Below are 7,884 nucleotides of genomic sequence, written 5' to 3' on the forward strand. Positions count from 1 at the left end.
CTTACTTTCCCTCTAGTTCTCTCTTCTCCTTGTTCACTATTTCCATATTGAATAAAATGTATTTCTGTATTCAATTCTCTGTGTTTATTCTTTCCTTTGAACCAGTTTAGATGAGAATGTGGTTCAGGCATCATACACTACCCCTCAGTGATGTTTGTTTATATTTCTGCTTATACATCCTAAAAAGGTGAGATAATTTTCTCTCTTTTCCTCTCATTCCTTTCTCTTCTTCTCCTCCTTCAATTTTTAAGATCATTAAGACATAATAGAACTCAGGTCTTCAGTCTAATTAAATTCCTTCTCTGTCCTCAGAGCAAACACATGTATATCTACCCTTAGAATTTAAGCCACTTATTCTTAGTTAATCCCTTATGATTATTCTCCTCTTTACTTTTTTATGCTTCTTTTTTTTAAAGGTTTTTGCAAGACAGTGGGGTTAAGTGGCTTGCCCAAGGCCACACAGCCAGGTAATTATTAAATGTCTGGGGTTGGACTTGAACTCAGATTCTCCTGACTCCAGGGCCAGTGCTCTATCCACTGTGCCACCTAAGCTGCCCCTTTATGCTTCTCTTGAGTCTCGTGTTTGCGATTCAAAATTTCTATGAAACTCTGATCTTTTTATAAGGAGTTCTAGGAAGTCCTCTATTTCATCGAAGATTTACTTTTCTCCCTATAACATTATACTCAGTTTTCCTGGGTAAGTTATTCTATTTTGCTAGCCTATATTTTTTTGTCTTTTAGAATAATGTATTCTGGGGCAGCTAGGTGGTGAAGTAGATAGTGAATTGACCTTGGAGTCACAATCACAAGTACCTGAGTTCAAATTTCACCTCAGACACTTAATAATTACCTAGCTAGGCAATTCACTTAACCCTATTGCCTTGCAAAAAAAAAAGAATATTGCTTTCCAAGCTCTCAAATTTCTTTTTAGTGGTGGCTGCTAAATTGTGTGTGATGTGGCTCCCCAATATTTGAACTTTTTTCTTTCTGGTTGCTTGTATTAATTTTACTTTGCCTCATAACCTCTGGATTTTTGCTATAATATTTTTGTCACTTTTCATTTGGGGGGATTTCTTTCAAGAAGTAACTAATGGCTTTTTTTCTCTTTCCACTTTGGTCTCTAGTTTTGAGAGATGTGGACAGTTTTCTTGTTTCTTGAAATATGATGTCTGAATTCTTTTTTTTTTTTGTTGTTGTTCATGACTTCCAATGATCCTTAAATATTCTCTCCTTGATCTGTTTTCCAGGTCAGCTATTTTTGTGATGAAATATCTTACATTTTCTTCTTTTTTTTTCAGTCTTTCCATTTTACTTTGGTATTTCTTAAGATCTCATAGAACAATTAACTTCTATATGGTTAATTCTTATTTTTGGACTCAATTAGCATGTTCCACTGCATCTCTGAACACACACGTTCTTGAGATTCATTAGCCTTAGCCTCCCTGATAGCTTATGTGTGCCATCATACCAGGTGCCACTTTTTTTTCTCATGCCAAAAGGCACTGATCAGAGTATTTCCTGTAGGAAGTTTCACCAGACCATCCTAAGTCAGCAGGTTGCCTCTGTTCTCTAAATTTTAGCAGTCTTGACTGATCCATTTGTATGGGATACATACTGACAGATGATTCTCATTCCCCACAGTGACTGCCCCAAATCTTGTTCTTTCTTTCACTCCCAACCCCACCCTAAATTTCTCCCTGCCCACTTAAAAAAAGTGACAGTAATCCCTATTTTCCAGGCCATCCAAAAAAGATGTCTTCACCTTCCTGGGAAAGGATCTTTACAACAAGTATCTCTGATTTCTCAGATACTTAGAGAATTGAATTAGATTTTATAAGAATCCAAGTTAGTCCCCAATTATAGTCAAATGATAGAAACAGGTGGTTTTCAGATGAAAAAAATGCTCTAAATAATTTTTGAATAGAAAAAGGCTAATTAAAATAACTCTGAGATTCTACCTCACACCTCTCAGATTGACTAATACAAAATTATTGACTAATACAAAGAAAAGGAAAATGATATATTTTGGAAAGGATGTGGGAAACTTGGGATAATTAATGCATGCTGGTGGAGTTGTGAAGTGATCCAACCATTCTGGAGAACAATTTGAAATTATGTCCAAAAGCCTATCAAGTTGTGCATACCCTTTGACCCAGAGATACCACTACTAGGTCTATATTTCAAAGAGATCATCCATGTGCAAAAAATAATTATAGCAGCACTTTTCATGATGACAAAATACTGGAAATTGAGGAGATATCCATCACTTGGGAAATGACTGAACCAGTAGTGATATATGAACGTAATGAAATCTTATTGTGTAATATGACATGATGTGCCAGCAGATTTCAGAAAAACATGGAAAGGCTTGTACAAATTGGTGCAAAATGAAATGAGCAGAACCAGGAAACAGTTGTACACAGGAACAGTAACTTTGTGTGATGCTCTTTGACTTAACTCTTCTCAGCAACACAATGATACAAGATAGTTACATAGTTACAAAGGACTCATGGAAAATGCTATCCACATCCAGAGAAAGTACTGACAGACTCTGAATGAAAATCAAAACATACTTTTTTTTTTTTACTAATGTGTGTGTTTGTTCCTTTTGTTGCTTTTTTCTTTCATATTTTTGACTCATATGGAATTATATTTTATATGATTGCACACACATATAAATACACACATATACAACATATCAAATTACTTACCATTTTAGAAAGAGGGAAGGAGAGGGAAGGGGAGAGAAGGGGAGGGAAGGGGAGGGAAGAAGGGGAAATATTTGAAACTCAAAATTGTGACAAATGAATGCTAAAGGGCAGTAAGGTGGTGCAGTGGATAAAGCACCTGCCCTGGATTCAGGAGAACCTGAATTCAGAGATGATCTCAGATACTTCATAATCACCTAGCTGTGTGATCTTGTGTAGGTCACTTAACTCCATTATCTTGTGAAACCCCCCCCAAAAAACGTGAATATTAAAAATTGTCTTTACACATAATTATGAAAAAAATAAATTTATTATCTAAAAGTAATTCTTCACTTTCCTTCATCCAGCCCTCAAACTTACTTTCAGTCATCATTTTCCTTCCTTCTTCCTTGCTTGATGTCTTACTGGTTCTCTCTCTCCTTCCTTATAGATGTTTTGGAGTTCTCTTTTTCTGAATGTGTGTGTTTTGAGCCTTCTCTATGACCATGCTTTATGGTATTATTCTAACCCACTTTTTGACTTTGTACATTTTGTGGGAGACCAGGTTTTGTACATTGTGTGTGTGTGTGTGTGTGTGTGTGTGTGTGTGTGTGTGTGTGTGTGTTTGTGTGCATGAGGGCTAAACTTCTGTCTTCTTGGATCATTCTGCTACTTTCTTGGGAATGCTGAATATTGTGATATTTCAGGATCTCAGGAATAGCACAGGTGCAAACTTTCAGTGCTCTCAAAGTGATATGATTTTGGGTAAAGACAGTGATTACTCTCCTAATCTGAACACTGAGTTTTTGACCTATGTTTGCATCTGGGCAACATGACTATGGGCTTACTCCTGGTTGGAAGTTTCAATAAACTACTGCTAGGTCCAGTCATCGTCAGCTACCTGGGAAGTTTAGCTGGTTCAGACTGTAGGCTCCCTTTTGGTTTGGGATTCCAGCCCTGACAATTCCACTGCAGGTCTCGGTCTTGGCTGGAGGACTAGAATCTTTGCTCTGCTCCTGGGACCACAGTCAAGCAACTATTGTTGACTTCTGAATTTGTTCTTTGCTCAGTACATAGCCAGAACCCACAAGCTGCCACTCTTCTCTGCCACCTCGAGCTTCCAGGTATTAATTTCTTCTAGAGTGCACCTTGAATCTGTGACCCAGAACTGGGTAGTGAACAACAAAGTTGCCAGTAGGCATCCGCTTCTGCATTCTGGTCCATGTGGTAGGTTTTTATCCTGACTTTATCCTCTCTGTCTCTCTAGGTTAGCCTGGGCTGGAAAAATGAATCATTGTAATTTTTTCTTGTATTTTTCTATCAGATGTTTTCTGAACTCTACCTCTCTCTACTTTCCCAGTCCAGGAAGACTGAAATTGGAGTTGGGATTGAGCTGGCATTAGGTCTGAAGTCAGATCTGAGTTCCAATCCTGCCTCAAACACTTTCTGGCAGTGTGACCCTGTGCAAGTCACTTAATTTCACTTTGCCTCAGTGTCTTTCATAATAAAATGAAGATAAAAATAGCACCCCTCTCCTGAGATGGTTGTAGCTCTTAAATGAGATTATATTTTTAGATTGCCTTTGCAAACCTTAAAGAACCTAGCTGTTATTACTAGTTGAGGAACAAGAAAACCAGTGTTGCTCGACATGGAATAGAGGGATAGGAATAAAGGGTAAGGCAGCTGAAAAGATAGGAGCAGGAGAAATTGTGAAGGACCTTAAATGGCAACCAAAGGGATTTGTAAATGACCTAGAGGTAATGGCTTTTCTGAAAATGGAGTTTACAGAGTAGGAGAGTGATATAGTCAAATCTCTTTAGGAAGATTGCTTTGGTGGTGGCTAGGTGGCATAGTGGATAGAGCACCGGCCCTGGAGTCAGGAGGACCTAAGTTGAAATCTGGCCTCAGACACTTACTAATTACTTAGCTGTGTGACCTTGGGCAAGTCACTTAACCCCATTTGCCTTGGAAAAAACCTAAAAAAAGAAGAAGATTGCTTTGACAGCTGAGTAGGGGAGGCCGGGAGAGATGAGGTGAGGAGGGCAGTCAGTAGGCTATTTCAGAAATCCTGGTAAAATATGCTAAGGGTTTGCACTAGAATGAGAGCCATCTGAGTGGAGAGAAAGGGATGTATACAAGAGTTGTGGTGAAGATAGAAATACTAAGAGGGAGCAGCAGATTAGATTTGGGGCAAGAGCTTGGGTGACCAGGAGGATGTCGGTGCAGAAGAGAAGTCAGGACTGGACAATACATCTGAGAATCATTATCATGGACATGATAATTGAAACCATGGGAGCTGATAAGATCAAGTGAAATAGTAGAAAGAGAGGAAAGCAGGCCACAAAGTTCTTGAGCATGATCAGGATAAATACCTGGGAAAGGAGAATGAAAAGGAGCAGTCAAAGAAGTAGGAGGAGAACCAAGGGAGAGCACTATCAGGAAAGCCTAGAAATGAGAGAATATATAGGAGGGAAGGATGATCAGCAGTGTCAAAAGCTGAAAGAGAGTTCAGGAAGGATGAGGATTGAGGAAAGGCCATTAGATTTAGCCTCAAAGTGGCTAACTTTGGAAAGGCATTTAGTTGAATGATGAGGTTGGAAATCATATTTCAGAGTTCAGAAGAGCCTAAGAAGGCAGAGAGTGGAGATGTTCTTTTCAGGGAGTTTGGAGAGAGATAGGGTGATACATAGTAGGGATGGTTGGATCAAATGAGAGTGGTTTTTTTTAAGTTTTTAAATTTTTTTTTTCATTAAAGATATTGAGTTTTACAATTTCCCCCCAATCTTACTTCCCTCTCCCACCCCATCCCCCACAGAAAGCAATCTGTCAGTCTTTACTTTGTTTCCATGTTGTACATTGATCCAAATTGAGTGTGATGAGAGAGAAATCATATCCTTAAGGAAGAGACAAGAAGTCTAAGAGGTAACAAGATCAGACAATAAAATATCTGTTTTTTCCCCCCTAAATTAAAGGGAATAGTCCTTGAACTTTGTTCAAACTCCATGGCTCTTTATTTGGATACAGATAGCACCAAATGAGAGTGTTTTAAGCATGAATGAGACATTCCTATTTTTGCAGGCAGCCTAGGAAAAGCTATGGGGAGACTAGGGTTGATAGAGTACACCTGTGGGCGGCTAGGTGGTGTAGTGGATAGAACACTGGTCCTGGAGTCAGGAGTACCTGAGTTCAAATCCAGCCTCAGACACTTAATAATTACCTAGCCATGTGGCCTTGGGCAAGCCACTTAACCCTATTGCCTAGGAAAAAAAAACCCTAAAAACAAAAAAGAGTACACCTACTAGAGAATATGGGATTGAATAAGATTACTTCTGCAATGTATAGAGGCTTGCCTTGGTAAGGAAGACCATCTCTTCATGTTAGATGGGGATAGAGATAGAGATAATAATGGAAACAGTTTAAATAGTTTGGCAATAATTAAAACAAAATGCTGCCTCATGAATTCTTTTACAAGATATCTTTCATCCAATATCCAATCCAGCCTTTTTTCCTCAAAAAGCCTCCAATGGCTCCACCTCCCCCACAGCCTCTCTCACTCATGGGCCTTGCCTCCTACATCACACACACACAATTATTTCGTTAGTCAAGAGATCCCTTTACTCCCCTCTTGCTCAGCTCCCTTTTGAGACTACTTCCACTAATTAGCTAAAAGGGATGGTCAGAAAGACCTGTGTTCAAATCTCACAACTGCCGACTGGTTGTGGTACCCTGGATAAGTAATTTAATCTCTTCGTGTCTCAGGCATATTTTTGAACTCGAAGACCCAGACACAAAGGTGCACTGGAGGGGTTTTATTATTACAAGCTTCCTATGTCAGTGAAGACACAAGTCCAACACCACCCCATCTTCTGGGACTAATAATGGTTGATATTTTCCGACTTCTTCCAGTTTGGCAAAGGACAGAGACCTCTTCTTTAATTGTGTCTAGCTCCTGATACAGATATGAAACAGCCTAAAGCAGATCCACATCCCTCCATCCCCCATGATTCGAGTAGGTGGGGTGCAGAATGAGAAACAGTGCAGTGGAGTAACTGGGACATTGAAGAGACTTGAAATGGAGTCCTGCCTCAAATATTCATTAACTCTGATTCTAAGCAAGGTTCTCAATCTTTCTGATTCTCAGTTTCTTCATTTGTAAAATAAGGTTGCTTCTTTTTTTTTGTTTATACTGAAATGTATGATTTAGGGAAAGTTTTGATTTTGTAAAGTGAAATCGGAAGTGAAGCTTCAGTTCAGAGATAAAGATTTCTTTTTTAATTTTAATTTAGTTATTTTATTTGTTTTTCCAACTACATGCAGCGGTATGAAAACAACCAATCACTTTTTGCAAGTTTTTGATTTTTACATTTTTCTCCCTTCCTTCCCCCCTCTCCCTAAGAGAAAGCAATCGAAATGTAGATCCATATTAATCATGTTCTGAAAGAGGAATCAAATCCAAAATGGAAGGGAAAAAATTAGAGAGAAAAAATGACAATACATTAATGAACTTCTAAAAATTGAAGCTAGTAAGCTTTGGTCTTCATTTAAACTCCACAATTCCTTCTCTGAGTATGGATGGTGTTTTCCATCACAAGCCTTGGTTCCATCATAAGGTTGGTTGGTTCTGGTCCTTATGGAAGAAGACCAAACTGACATCACTATGTTTGAGACAAATGACAGTGGGTCTGACTGTGGCTGATCAGACCAATATGAACTCGGAATGCTCTACCACATATTCCATGTGAACACCTGGGATGGATGCTCTAAACTTACCGATGCCATGTTTCCTTTGAGTTGCTTCAATTCTGCCTTCCTCATAGAGTGCAGCCCCCTCATGCCATGCTGGGCAGTCCTGTGCCAGTGTCTCCCATGCTGTACAATCAGGTCTAAAATTCTTCAATGAGACCTTCAGGGTGTCTTGATATCATCTTTTAGAACTGTCTTTGATTATTATATTACTGAATGAACAAGTCCATCATGGCCCAGTGTTGTTAGTGTGTATAAATGTGCTTCTGGTTCTGCTCCTTTTACTCATCATCTGTTCATGTAAGTCTTGGGCTTTTTTGAAGTCCTGTCCATGAAGTCACTTCTAACTCTAAGTCCTAGTTTGCCAAGGGAGATTGAGCTGGGAAAGGAGACTCGAGAGGAAGACCGGAGTGGGTGAATTGACATAAAGGAACGCGAGAGCGTTGTGTTCAAT

The sequence above is a fragment of the Macrotis lagotis genome, chromosome 2, assembly GCF_037893015.1.
Source record: "Macrotis lagotis isolate mMagLag1 chromosome 2, bilby.v1.9.chrom.fasta, whole genome shotgun sequence".
Classification (NCBI taxonomy): Eukaryota; Metazoa; Chordata; class Mammalia; order Peramelemorphia; family Peramelidae; genus Macrotis; species Macrotis lagotis.